This window comes from Triturus cristatus, chromosome 1_1, assembly GCF_964204655.1.
Source record: "Triturus cristatus chromosome 1_1, aTriCri1.1, whole genome shotgun sequence".
NCBI lineage: Eukaryota > Metazoa > Chordata > Amphibia > Caudata > Salamandridae > Triturus > Triturus cristatus.
This window is the reverse complement of record NC_140579.1, coordinates 67594446-67609725: the sequence shown is the minus strand read 5'-3', so window position 1 is coordinate 67609725 and position 15280 is coordinate 67594446. Positions and strand designations below refer to the sequence as shown.

The 15280-nt window shown below is 47.8% G+C and overlaps 1 protein-coding gene across 1 annotated transcript in view; it reads left to right on the top strand.

The window, feature by feature from the left end:
* The window catches only part of LOC146869433 (E3 ubiquitin-protein ligase TRIM39-like), a 106695-nt gene that overhangs the window by 24186 nt on the left and 67229 nt on the right, over positions 1 to 15280 (top strand). The gene's annotated exons all lie outside the window — the stretch shown is intronic.

Sequence of the window (15280 nt, the reverse complement as noted above, 5' to 3'; positions counted from 1 at the left end):
TGGACCCGTTGATATGACCTTGCGACTCAGTCTAGGATGCTCTCACGTGACCTTTTGATGTAGCCTCTCTTACAGTTACAGGAAGATGACTCCTGACCTGGTGATGAACCTCTTGTGTCAGTTGAGGACGATGGCCCATGACCTGTTGATGAACTCAAACGGTCCTATATGTTTGGGTTATCTGATGATAGTGGTCCTGCGCTTGTCACTTCCCACTAGGGCAGTAATTCTACTATCTTAGAATTTCAATAGACAATACACAGATGTGGGGAGAGGTACCCTCAAAGAGCGTAGAATTTTAGAGAGACATGTAAATAACAAACAATATGATTATTAGGTATACAAAAAAAAGTCAATGTTTACTAGAAAGATATTTTTTTGACACATTCTGAATCATATTGAACTTAAAACACAATTTACGTCATTGATGGTCATAAATTACCATGATAGTCTTATGCTCAGGTCTTCCTAAAAGCTCTGATGTCACAGAGTATCATATCACAAATGCTGGTCCTCTGAGAGTGGTCATCGAGGTGAAGTCATTTGCTGTGAATCAATATAGCAGCTACAGCGCACTGGGGTTCACGGTTGTAAACATTGAACCAATAGTGTTTCCCAATTATTTCTTCAATTGTTTACATACTCTCTTAGAGTTATTATCTATTTATAGTGAGGACACTTTTACTTTGAATCTGGTGTCATCCTCTAAACAGTGCGCTTGAGTCCTTATTCTGACATGAACGTGTAAATTAGCCACTCTGCATGCAGGTCATAGGCAACTTGTCATAAAGAGTAGAATACTCGAAATCCTCTGTTCATGCCTGGTTCTTTTCCAAAATGTTATAGAGGGTCTCCCATCTCAGCCTCTTCACTCCAACAGCGCACCCCATTCTGCGATGAATTAATCCAGTAATTGGCAGGAGTTTCACAGAAGCAGATCCTTTAAAAGTCCATAACTGCACAAGAGGTGGTCACAGTTCTTTGTTCTTCCTGGGCGGGTGTGACCTCATTTCCTAGATGGCTTCCACTTACACGCACTCCTCAACTACTCCTTCTGCCGGTACCTCCACCTTTTGCAGGGCACTCTTCTAGTGCTCATTCTTCTTGTACCGCCTCCCCCTGCAGAGAACTCTTATAGTACCCCATTGGCTTGTACTTCCTACTGCAGGCCACTCTTATGGTTCCCCTTCTGCCTTTTCCTCCTCTTGCAGGGCACACTTCCACTACCCCTTCGGTTTTTAACTTCTCCTTCAGGGCACTCTTCTAGTAATCCTTCTGTTCGTACCTCCTCCTCCTGGGCACACTTCCAGCATCCCTTCTGCTCGTACTTCCTCCTGGGCACACTTCCAGTACCTCTTCTGCTCATACCTCCTCCTCCTGGGCACACTTCCAGTACCTCTTCTGCTCATACCTCCTCCTCCTGGGCACACTTCCAGTACCTCTTCTGCTCATACTTCCTCCTGGGCATGCTTCCAGTACCTCTTCTGCTCATACCTCCTCCTCCTGGGCACACTTCCAGTACCTCTTCTGCTCATACCTCCTCCTCCTGGGCATACTTCCAGCATCCCTTCTGCTCGTACTTCCTCCATGGGCACACTTCCAGCATCCCTTCTGCTCGTACTTCCTCCATGGGCACACTTCCAGTACCTCCTCTGCTCGTACTTCCTCCATGGGCACACTTCCAGTACCTCTTCTGCTCATACCTCCTCCTCCTGGGCACACTTCCAGTACCTCTTCTGCTCGTACTTCCTCCTGGGCACACTTCCAGTACCTCTTCTGCTCATACCTCCTCCTCCTGGGAACACTTCCAGTACCTCTTCTGCTCGTACTTCCTCCTAGGCATACTTCCAGTACCTCTTCTGATCATACCTCCTCCTGGGCACACTTCCAGTACCTCTCCTGATCATACCTCCTCCTCCTGGGCACACTTCCAGTACCTCTTCTGCTCGTACTTCCTCCATGGGCACACTTCCAGTACCTCTTCTGCTCGTACCTCCTTCTGGGCACACTTCCAGCATCCCTTCTGCTCGTACTTCCTCCATGGGCACACTTCCAGTACGTCTTCTGCTCATACCTCCTCCTGGGCACCCTTCCAGGACCTCTTCTGCTCGTACTTCCTCCATGGGCACACTTCCAGTACCTCTTCTGCTCATACCTCCTCCTGGGCACACTTCCAGTACCTGTTATGGTCGTACCTCCTCCTGGACACACTTTCAGTGAATCTTCTGCTCAGTGAGTTGGCCTCTTCCACGAGGAGGGTTAGGGTCCAATTCTCTTGCACCGCTCCTTACTTACTAGTCAGAAGGGCTGATGACCTCACAAGGCAGGCTTCTCACTTGGGGTTGTAATCCACCAATCACCTTTCTCCAGCACAGCTCCTCTATTCAATAGGCAGCCTACAGCTCTCCTTGCAGGGGTCCTTTTCAGGTTGCCCTCACCTGTAAGGAAGCAGCAATCCGGGATCCTGGCTCTGGAAATGGAATATTTATCTCCATCAATGCTTTGTGGGTCTTGACACTGGTCAAAGAGACTCCTGGCACATTGACCTGGGTTTCTTACTTGTATTAGTCCTAGTTTTTAGGGCTCGCGCCCTGCGTTGCACTGCGTAGCAGTGCTCGTGCAGGCCAGTGCCCTTTTGTCCGGGGTTTGAAAACGGACCCTGGAATCGCACACGCTCGTGCGTGTGCTTTTCCTTTTGGGTTCCGCTATTGGGCTTTGTGTGCGTGTTTTTTTAAAACAGAGCACGCAATAGGCCAAAGGCGGGCGCATTGCTCCGGCCATGGCCTATTGGTGTCTGTTACGCGCACCAAAGCCCATATGTTTTCAATTGTCGTGCCCAGACACGGGTGCGATAATTGAAAACACATATGGCTCGCAGTGGTGAGCGCGTGCTCCACTCGCACGCGTGTTTTTATTTTTTATTTTTACATTAGCGATCGCTTTTATGATCGTTTTTTTTTTTGCCTGCCTGACCCTGGTTTTTTCTTGGTTCGGAGCCGCAGACACACACGCAGCTTCAGATAATTTAGTTCTTAGATTTATATTAATCATAAATGGATTATATTTCTGTTTACTGCGGCGTCGTGCTGTACCCATCTGGGGAAAGGTTAGCGATGGCATCCGCATGCAGGTAGGTACCAAAGCTGAACACTGGAGTGGAAATGTCTCGCGGCTTGCTGCACGGGGGAGGAGGAAGGAAGGGGGCTGGGGAAGTATAGCGTCTCTATCGTGGATGACTGACCTTTGAGAAGTGTCATGGGGATCGTGAACTCTGACCCTTGCCTTGACGCGGTCTGTGGGGGAGTACCCTCAATCCATTATTAATAAACACATCGCTGGCGCGTGGCACCGTGGAAAATACTGCCTACGAGGCATGGCCCAGCTCTCTTTGGTTTCCTGTACTCTCGTTGGACGATAACGGATATTTTTCTTCCAGCAGCAGTTGGGTAACAACGCTTCGCTCATTCATCACCCCTAGCTTATCTCACCGACCACAACCATAGCAGAACGAACAGTTCGATTGAATTTGTCCGTGGGACAAGGGCAGGGTCGGACTGGGACAAAAAAGTAGCCAGGGGGAACCAAATTAAAAGTGTCCCCCAGTAGCTAAAAAAAATGGCCCACATTTGCAAATAAGGCCCGTTTTGAACTTGTAAAGACGCTGCATGATTATTTTGCAAGGTACGGGAGACAGCATGCGTTTGTATTTGCTGGCTGCAGGCAATGTTTGCTGTAATAATGGGAGCTCAACAGTAACAAGCATTGAAAATGCAATAGGTTTCGGTTTTTTTGTTGCTAATCACAGGCGTGTTTTATATGCAAACCCTGTGCTTGGATTCACTTCACTAGAGCACACACTGCATTCCCCTACACACAGTGCTGCTGTTGACACACCCCACTAAGCACTAAGAAGAGCCCCCACCCATCCCCTCCCTGCTCCATTAAGGAGCCCTGCCCCTCCCTTTGTTGGCCTCGCTCTGCTTTCACTTCCGCTCTTTTCTGTCTCGCCTGTTTCCTCAAAAAGGAATTGTGAGGGATGCAAGTGTATTACATCCAAGTATTTTAATCCGACAGTTGCCTTTATCTGCTCACATTAGCATACTTTAGTTTTTCAGACGTTGAACGAAGTTACATTGTCCAATTTAAAAGGATGTTTCAAGCAGTATATTTCTACAATTGTATAGGTTTTTAGAGAGAGGTATTAAGTGACTGCGAAAGCCCCTGCCATTAGACCTCCCCCCCAACCCTACCACCCGCCCGCCCCCTCCTCTTTGCCACAGCCTCATGCCTCTTGGACACCCCTCCAACTCACGCAGAGGGAAGACCTGTGCTCCACAAGCACGTTCCATTGGATCGGACAGACGGCCGTACTCCTGCCCCAGGGCAGGGACATGAGTTTGACCCCGTGGTCACAGGCGTGGCTACTGTTGTGTTCCCGTCCTCCGCCTATCATCCTTTTGTGGTAGAGGAAGCATGTTCAAATTATTTGAGTAACAATCTGATATATCTCACAGCACCCAGCTCAAACAAGCGCCTAGAGGCCATTCTGTTTGAACTGCTGATAACTGAGCAGCTCTCACCACTACCGATTTCTTAAAGGCTCCGAGAGGCCTTTCAGCTTGCCTGTCACTCAGTACCTCTGTCCGGTAAGCAGTCCGGTAGGGGAGAGGATGTGGCCTAACGGCTAGAGCAGTCGAACTTGAAGCTGGGGAACCGGTTTCGAGTATCAGCAGGGACGCTCAACATCCTGTGATTCTGGGCAAATCCCCGTGCACAACAACAACAAAAAATGAATGTGCAGCTGGTGGTTCGGGTCAACTCCGAGCTATATAAAACTCAGTAAAAGTATTATAATTCTCTCCCTATGACTAACACACAATTCGTCCCTGCCCGTAGAGGACATTCCGTTTCAGGGCTAATTAATCGGTGACTCTCGTAGCACGCATTTCACTCAAGCGCAAGGAGGCCTTTCGAAATGCAGTGCTAATCATTCGGTACTGCTCAACATCATACGCTTACCAGACAAGTGCCTACGGTGCATTGAGACTGCACTGCAAGTAAATCACTACTTCTCACCAGCATCCTGTTCATGCAGGCGCCTGGAGGCTAATCAGTATGCAGTGCTAATAATTACTTATCAGCATCACACAATCATCATACAAGTGCTTGCAGTACCATGAGCAAGATCTCTCACCAGCACCCTGTTCATACAAGCGCCTAGAGGCCATTCCACATGCAGCGTTAACAGCAATGCAAGCTCAATGACCTCTAGGCGCTTGCATTCCCCCACACACACAGTGCTGCTGTTGACACACACCTCACTAAGCACTACACCAGTTTCAAGCACGCACTTGTATTTGTATTTGTATTTGTAGGGGGATTTATATAGCGCATATATACCGACAGGTCTCTTAGCGCTGGCAGAAGGAGATACACAAAACAGCCCGGCAAAGACAGTCCCGGTGACAGGGATCTTAGGAAGAGTCTCTGAAAAGCAACGTTTTCAATAGCTTACGAAAGGGGAGTAGGCCTGGTTCTTTCCGTAGGGCCTCCGGCAATTGGTTCCAAAGACGTGGCAAGATAACAGAAAAGGCACGTCCGCCTTTGGAAACCAAATTGCTGCGGGGGCAGACTAGCTGGAAAGCATCTGCAGATCGAAGTAGACGTCCTGGAACATACTTAGCCAGGCGATCCCTAATGTAGCTAGGGGCTTGCCCATAAAGAGACTTATGGGCAATGCACAGGGCCTTGAATTTCACGCGTTGTCTAACGGGCAACCAGTGTAGATCTAAGAGCAGAGGTGATGCATGGGCCCTCCTAGGAAGGCCGAAAACCAACCTAGCAGCATCATTCTGCGCCACCTGGAGCCGGTTAGTAAGCTTCTGAGGAAGGCCCAGATAAAGCGCATTCCCATAGTCGAGACGCGACAAAATTGTAGCCGAGACTATGGATTTCATGGAGGAGGTAGATAGAATAGGGACCAACTTCCTCAGTTGCCTCAAGATACCGGAGCAGGTGCTCACCACTGAAGAGACTTGATGACTCAGCGAGAGATCTGTGTCGATCTTGATTCCCAAGCTTTTCACAACTGGGGCTGGACAGGGAGGAGTCCCAAGTTCTTTGGGCCAGAACAGGCCACCCCAGGAGTTATTAATGGTTGGGACGACAAGAACCTCCGTTTTATTAGGGTTGATTTTTAAAGAGTTAGCTGTCATCCAGTTTGTTGTGAATCTTAAGATATTTTGGGCCGTCTCTTGGGCGATGGCTGAGTTGTCAATCCTCAGAATAAGCTGGGTGTCGTCAGCATAGTTAAAAATACGACAGTCCAGGTTGGATAGAGCGGAGACTAAGGGTTGCAAATAGATATTAAAGAGCAGCGGTGACAACGCAGAGCCTTGTGGTACGCCACATGGGATGACACCTCTCTTGGAGGAGCAATCGCCGAGCTGCACCCTTTGTGAGCGGCCAGAGAGAAATGATCTTAGCCAGTCAAGGGCCGTACCCCTGATTCCCAGGTCCATCAGACGGGTCAGCAAGATGGAGTGGCTGACCGTATCGAATGCTGCAGAGAGGTCCAAGAGCACAAGTGCGCTCGGCTCTCTCCTATCAGCATTCAATCTAAGGTCGTCAAGGACGGACAACATGACTAGCTCCGTACTATGATAGGCTCTGAAACCTGCTTGACGTGGGTGCAGCAGCTTAAATGTGTCCAAATACTCAGAGAGATTTTTTAGGACATGTTGCTCCATAACTTTGGCCAGAAAGGGCAGTTGTGAAATTGGCCTGTAATTTTTCAAATCAGCCTTGTCGGCTCCTGGCTTCTTCAATAGGGGGATAACTCTGGCCTCCTTCAGGTTACTCGGCACCTGACCAGTGGCCAGGGAGTTGTTGAGAAGCGAGAGAATCTGATATTCCAGGATAGGGCGAGCCAGCTGAAAGATCCTAGGGGGACAAGGATCAGCCGGTGAGCCAGATTTAACTTTGTTTGTCAGGATAGCCAACGCCTCTGCGTCCAGTGGAGGAAAGTGTGCAAGAAACTGCGCTGGTGAAGTTTGGGATGACACCAGTCCTTGACTTGCAGTGATTGCGGGAGATTGCTCGGCTCGCCCTCCTAGCTTCCCTTTACTCCCACACTGTACATTTTCAAATATTTCAACAGAGCACTGAAGAATTTGGCGAGGAGGGATGGGGTTATCAGAATTCTTGGGGGGATGGGTGCACGGTCTCTTTCACTTTCGGGCTGCGCGTCCATGTTTTTAGGTCTCGCTGGGCCCAGCGCATGCGCCGGCTCGGAGACACATTTTCTATGTGAGTTTTCAAAGTGCTGCTGGCTGGCCTAGCGCTTGCGTTCACGTGATCGTGCACGCGCGCAGCTGGCCGCCAGCAGCACTTTGAAAACTGTGCTTTAGCGCGTCATAGCGATCGCGATCACTTTCGCTTTCAGAGCGATCGCGATGACTTTCGCAAAGGTTACAGGGCAGTGTGGAAATATTATATTGTAAACTGCATTAATAGAGGAATTGCGAATTAGGAGCTTGAAAGCGGCCGAATAGAATAGCCATTTTAAACTTCATTAGAAAAAACATGTTTTTAGGATCAGAGATAAAATGCACTTTCAAATTTAAAAAATAATATTTTACTTTGATTTCTTTAGAGCAACATAGTGAGTTAGAAGACTAAGTATAAAACAATCAAACTTGTGCAAACAAGTGAGCTTGAGAAAAGTTATTTATTAAATATTATTTTAATATGAGGAGGACACCACCTTGAAGTTTCAAGATGGCCGTACTGTTTGACGAGGTTCACCAATATGGGGCATCCATAGGTTATGTGTATTTTCTGATCATTGGCTATCTTCAAGGCTCTGTCCTATTGGATAGCAGCTCCGTAACCCCGCCCATACACGGAGCGGTGTAATTAATGTTACTCAGTGCTGCTGCGCTTTGACGCTATATGTTCATCTCTTTACTGAATGGGATAGCCAGACAGTGCCATAAAAGCAAAGGTTTTAGATCGTTTATGTTTGACATTTTCATAATTTCAGTGTGATTTTGAGTGACAGTCTACAATTATGATTGACACCATCTCGTAACCCAGCCAAGTGCCTCATTTCATCACTGTACCTCACTGACTTACTCCGTGACGTCATGTCAGTGATTCTGTGCCGCGGGTGATTAGAAGACTATTGACGGCAATATTAAGATGAGTTCTTGCGCTGTAACGTCCAGCAGCTTCAAGGAGTGTGCTTGTTGTGTGCATGCATGTGCGTGCACAGTATGAGTGGAAAGGTGCATGTCTATGGGTATCTCTGTGTGGAAGGGGCTATTTGGGGTATGTGTGTATCAGTATGTGTGTTGTGTGTTCTTTCTGCCTGTGCGTGTGTGTACATGTGCAGGTATGTCTGTGTCTACCTACATGTGCTTTGGCCATCTGTGGTTCTCTCCGAGCTGTGTGTGCATGCATGTATGCATGTGTGCATCTGTTTTTATTTGTTTTGTAGACGTGCTTACCTGTGTGCTTGTTAGTGTGCCTGTATGTGGTGGTAATCTCTTCTAACAAGACTATGGTTCTGTGCGCGTGCTTGTTCAATGCATGTGTTTCTGCGCGTGTTTCAGTAGGTCTGTATGTACATTTCTTTTCATTCAAGTGTTTTTGTATATGTGTGTGAATGGTGTGTTTCTTAATATGCATGGGGTTGCGTGTGTCTTGGTGTAGGCTGGCTGTGCGGTATGTTTGTGTTTCTGTGTGCTATGTCAGAATTTGGGTAACTTTTATATAGGTTTTGTGTGTGTTTGTGCATGTATGTGTCTTTTTGTGTGCCTGTCTGTATTTCTATGATGGTGTGTCCTTTTCGGGTGGGTGTCTGGTTGAGTATGAGTCTTTGTCCAGGTACAGCCGGAGTGACTTTTCTGCAAAGCACAGCATATAGTGCTGGCAGCCAAGCCAAGAACGCACAAAGCGGTGTCTTTGTTGTAAATCTGCAGTTGTGGTGCGAGGGGTCTCCTGGAAGGGCTCTTCATCACTGCTCCTCCCTCAGCTGGCTGGCACTCGTTCCCTGTGCTGTTACTGAAGCATCTCTGCCTGTCTGCCATTCTAATGGCCTCCTTATGGGAACGTATCAATGAGCACAGTGGACTTATGCAAACTCCCTGTGTTTTCACGCTGCTCCAGGAAGCGTTGCCAAGTTGGCTTTACAGTTCTGAATTCCACGTACAGAGGTCTACACTGATTCATCCAAGGACAACAGCAAGTGACGACATCAGGAGAGGCTGCCTGTGCCATATGAAATGTGACCCTAATGACCATTCCCTTTTATGAGCAGGGCATGCTGTACATTGCAACGCATGCGGGTGCTTGTTTGTACATTGGACTGCTATCGCCTCACTGGTAAACCACTCTTTGATCATTGCAGAGAACAGAAGTCTGCATCCTTCTCTGTGATATCAGCTGCTACTGTTCAATGAAAACCCCCCGGAGCTTCTGTTTCAATGGTGACCACATGAGGCAAGATGACTTTAGTGGGCATCCGATGCAAGATTACCAGCAGGGATCCCCTCAGTGCATCACGGAGGGTTCCAGAAGGGATCCACCCAGTGCATCACGGAGGGCTGCCAGAAGGCATCCGATGCAAGATTACCAGCAGTGATCCCCTCACTGCATCATGGAGGGTTCCAGAAGGGATCCCCTCAGTGCATCATGGAGGGTTGCCAGAAGGGATCCGATGCAAGATTACCAGTAGTGATCCCCTCAGTGCATCATGGAGGGTTGCCAGAAGGCCTCCGATGCAAGATTACCAGTAGTGATCCCCTCAGTGCATCATGGAGGGTTCCAGAAGGGATCCGATGCAAGATTACCAGTAGGGATCCCCTCAGTGCATCATGGAGGGTTGCTAGTAGGCCTCCGGTGCAAGATTACCAGCAGTGATCCCCTCAGTGCATCATGGAGGGTTGCCAGAAGGCCTCCGATGCAAGATTACCTGTAGTGATCCCCTCAGTGCATCATGGAGGGTTGCCAGAAGGCCTCCGATGCAAGATTACCAGTAGGGATCCCCTCAGTGCATCATGGAGGGTTGCCAGAAGGCCTCCGATGCAAGATTACCAGCAGGGATCCCCTCAGCGCATCATGGAGGGTTGCCAGAAGGCCTCCGATGCAAGATTACCAGCAGGGATCCCCTCAGCGCATCATGGAGGGTTGCCAGAAGGCCTCCGATGCAAGATTACCAGCAGGGATCCCCTCAGCTCATCATGGAGGGTTCCAGAAGAGATATAAGAAGCATTGGAGCATGCAGTGTGTGCTCTAGTGAAGTGAATCCAGGCACAGGGTTTGCATATAAACCGCGCCTGTGATTAGCAACAAAAAAAACAAGCATCGGCATAGCCGATAGGTATCGCCTTTGGGACCTTTAAAGTGCTTAGCCATGCAACAGTTGATTTTGTTGCGGCAAAGATTTTGTGCTGCATAACTAAATACTTATAAGGTCCCAAAAGCGAGACCTATTGGCTGTGCCAATGCTTGTTTTGTTTTTTTACTAATCACATGCGCGGTTTATATGCAAACCCTGTGCCTGGATTCACTTCACTAGAGCACACACTGCATTCCCCCACACACAGTGCTTGTGACACACCTCACTAAGCACTAAGAAGAGCCTCCACCCATCCCCTCCCTGCTCCATTAAGGAGCCCTGCCCCTCCCTTTGTTGGCCTCGCTCTGCTTTCACTTCCGCTCTTTTTTGTCTCGCCTGTTTCCTGAAAAAGGATTTGTGAGGGATCCAAGTGTATTACATCCAAGTATTTTAATCCGACAGTTGCCTTTATCTGCTCACATTAGCATATTTTAATTTTTCAGTCGTTGCACGAAGTTACGTTGTCCAATTTAAAAGGACGTTTCACGCAGTATATTTCTACAATTGTATAGGTTTTTAGAGAGAGGTGTTAAGTGACTGTCAAAGCCCCTGCCATTAGACCTCCCCCCAACCCTACCTCCCGCCCCCCTCCTCTTTGCCACAGCCTCACGCCCCTTGGACACCCCTCCAACTCACGCAAATAACAATGCCTTTTATTTTTGTTTTCGTTAATAAAACATAAATACAAAAACAAAACTAAAAGCCATTGTCATTTACAATGCCAATATCTCAAACTCGCGTCAATGCGAGACCTATTGCATTGCAAATGCTTGTTTTAGATGTAGATGAAACTTCGAGAGCTCGATCTCTGGAGCTGGCTTCAGGCAGTTCTGACATTTTATTTATTAGCACGGACTGGTCGGGTTAAAGTCTTTGTCACTCAATCTTGGCAGGAAGAGAGAGTGGAGCTGTGTGTGCCGTGACAGAGGAAACTGAGACAAAGGCTCAGAAGAGAGGCCTTCCCTCCCGGCTGCTGCACAGAACTGCATCATCTCTTCTGAGGATGAAGAATGCAGGAAGTGAACAGCGAACGACCTTCAGAGCATCATTGGTCTCACTCATTCCTTTCCGTTCACAGACGTCTGGTCCGCTTCAAAGACCTCAAGAAGGTTTCCACAATCTACCTCCCTATCTGGCTCCTCCATCATATGTACTATTCACACACAGGGGATCCAAAATGGACTCCTGTCCCCATACATTAAATCACAATAGACACACTCCATGCTCATCCAAATGTAGCTCGCATGTAACATGCACTCTCTCCGTATGTGTCTAGGGGCTATAGATTACAGCATGTAGCTAAATTGTAACAAAGATTATAGTCTATGAGACCCCATTACGACGACTCGCATCACTGCAGGGGTCCAAATACCTATATTCAAAGCGTGACATACAGAATGTTCATGGAAAGAAACCAAATTCCATTTGCCGCTCTAGCTGTGCTCTCAGTGTGTGTGATATCATTTGTAGGTCTTGTAAAATGTCTCCTCTACGGGTGGAAATCATTCGTGATTTATAATATTATGTGACGTTCTCCATGTCCTGGGTCATGTGACACAGATTAGAATATAACAGACAATGCAGTGTCATGTGACCCCATTCCAAATATCACAGACTATGTCATGTGGCCTCATTCAGTAAATCCTACACTGCACTGCTTCATGTGATAACATTCAGAATATCACAGATTGTGTCATGTTTTAGACTAGCAGACTGTGTCATGTAAACTCATTCGTATGACCCACTGCTGGATCATGTGACCAGGAGTGTTGATTCTAGGAGTGGGCGGAAAACTCTGCTTCTTTGGCACAGTTTTGCCACATTCTGTGCTCTGCTTGGAGCATGGAGTTTGGCAAAAACTCTGCGTGCCGCCGGCAGAGCAGAGATTAGCGCCCGCCCTACCAACACTGCTTGAAAATCAATCTGCTCCCATGTATGCGAGTGGGAAAACAAGCTGCTTACATGGGCATTGTGGGCTTTGTGCATCTCTGAAAAGCCCGAAAACTGTAAAATGCCTGCACACATCCGTGCCCACACTTTCCAGTTAGAGTCCGAAAACTATGCCCTTCATCGCCCTTTAATGTCTCTTTAACGTCTCCTTTCATTCTGGCGACAAAGCTGAATTCAGAATATAAAACTTCTGCTTCCACCAGTAACGCTGAAGGCGGTGCAGAAGTACGGCAGGGTTTGCTGTTGCGGTTGTTACAGTGTTACAGAGTTGTCACAGAGTGCCATAGCTGTTGGCCCGAGACAGGTTCACCTTCTCCTAATATATAGGTAAGTGGTCCGCGCTTCCGCCTGATGCAATGCCCCTATAGGCCGCTACTTGCTCACATTGGATGCTTCGTATTTTTTGTTATGATCTGCTGGTAAATAATATGCGCAGTTCACACAGCATGTCACAACTTGGACAACAACATCAGAACATTGGAATTCTCTATAGGAGGGTGACACAGGCAACGGACCTGTGCGGAATAGGTGCCCGACTGTCCCTCTTGCAAATCCTGCTCGTTCTACAGTTGTAACTTTTTACTGCATGAGACCATTGGTGCTACCAGTAATCCGTGTACACCAGGGGTCTCCAACCTTTTCTGTAGCGCGAGCTACTTCTGATCAGTAAAATCATTGTGAGCTACTAAAGGCCGAGCAACCGGTGCATTGTTCCCGGAGTCCCCCCTAGTACCCACTAATAAAGTACCGCTTGCAAGTGGTCCCTAGGCACAAACCGGAGCCAGGAACCGATTTTACATCTCTCTCATTATTTTATTACAATTTATAATGCTTCCAGTGAGGGCTTTTAGGCGCTGTCCATAGGCCAAAGTAGATAGGAGATTGTCATTTGCCCCGAATCAGAGGATGTGGAGCCTACGCCGAGACTCGAACCTGGATCCCCAGCATCGAAGTCAGCAGCTCTGGCCCTTACACCACATCCTCTAAGTCATTCAAATTCAATTAAAAGAAATGTAAAATAATGTTCCTGGCTCCAGTTTGTGGCCAGGAATTACTCCGATTACTTTATGTATTTAAAAATAAAAGATCCCTGTGAAACGCTGCTTTAATTTACATGATCAGGCCTCGAAAAATTAAAAAAATGCAGGTCTAGTGACTTGAATACTCTACTGAGAGTCTAGAGTGCAGCTAATAATTCAACAACACACACACACCACAGCTAGCGCGTTGGGGTTTCCGAGATGGGAGCTTGCGAAAGGGGTGGGATACGAACACCCAAAACGAACACTCTATGCTCACGTTTCCAGTTATCTCCGGACACGGAGTCGTGAACATGCACCACCCGCTTCCCACCAGTCAGCCTGCACTGCCAAAAGAACAAGTATTTAAGTAACCTTTCCTGAGATAACAGTATAATTTTTCTTTTAGTTTTATATAGCGCAAACTTGACCAGAATGTTTCAGAGCTCTTTTCATGAGCACCAGTTGTGTTACAGACAAACGCATTCATTTTGTTAGACATTGAGAGATTAACTGATTTGCCCAGAATCACAGGATGTTGAGCATCCCTGTTGAGACACAAACCCGGTTCCCCAGCTTCGAAGTTGACCGCTCTAGCTGTTAGGCCACATCCTGTCCCCTAATTATATCACACACCGGAATTGTGAACCTGCCTCTATTGTTTAAGATGTGGGAGCTGGAGCGGATTCCAGGGTCGTGCAAGTGCCATCTGATATAAAAGCTATTAGCTAATGGGTGCTGTTGTTGGTTATTCATTTTGGATAGCACCCAGAAGGTCATGCTGCAGGGTGCTGAAGAGGAACCCCCCATCATGTCACTTGACTCTGAAGAGAAGGGCACACTGCACTGACGGAAACTCACCAGCACAAACACGCAGACAAAAGGGCTTTTTTAAGTGTATTAATGTTTACATTAGACTTTTAGTTACCTGAATTCAACGATGAGCAACACACGGAGGGGCTGCATCCATGTCAACCTATATCATTTCCAGAGAATGGCTTGGTGGAGCGGGGGCTCAGCCAGCTTCTGAAGCAGCTGATGCACTTCTGTTTCTAGAGAAAGCTTCACATCCACAGGCGCCGCACTAGCAAAGCAGCTGATGCACTTCTGTTACCAGAGAAAGCTTCTCATCCACAGGCACCGCACTAGCAAAGCAGCTGATGCACTTCTGTTTCTAGAGAAAGCTTCACATCCAAGGGGCCGCACTAGCAAAGCAGCAGATGCACTTCGTTTTCCAGAGAAAGCTTCACATCCACAGGCGCCGCACTAGCAAAGCAGCTGATGCACTTCTGTTTCTAGAGAAAGCTTCACATCCGCAGGCGCCGCACTAGCAAAGCAGCTGATGCACTTCTGTTTCTAGAGAAAGCTTCTCATCCACAGGCGCCTCACTAGCAAAGCAGCTGATGCACTTCTGTTACCAGAGAAAGCTTCTCATCCACAGGCACCGCACTAGCAAAGCAGCTGATGCACTTCTGTTTCTAGAGAAAGCTTCACATCCAAGGGGCCGCACTAGCAAAGCAGCAGATGCACTTCGTTTTCCAGAGAAAGCTTCACATCCACAGGCGCCGCACTAGCAAAGCAGCTGATGCACTTCTGTTTCTAGAGAAAGCTTCACATCCACAGGCGCCGCACTAGCAAAGCAGCAGATGCACTTCTGTTTCTAGAGAAAGCTTCACACCCACAGGCGCCGCACTAGCAAAGCAGCAGATGCACTTCTGTTTCTAGAGAAAGCTTCACACCCACAGGTGCCGCACTAGCAAAGCAGCTGATGCACTTCTGTTTCTAGAGAAAGCTTCACATCCACAGGCGCCGCACTAACAAAGCAGCTGATGCACTTCTGTTTCTAGAGAAAGCTTCACATCCACAGGCGCCGCACTAGCAAAGCAGCTGATGCACTTCTGTTTCTAGA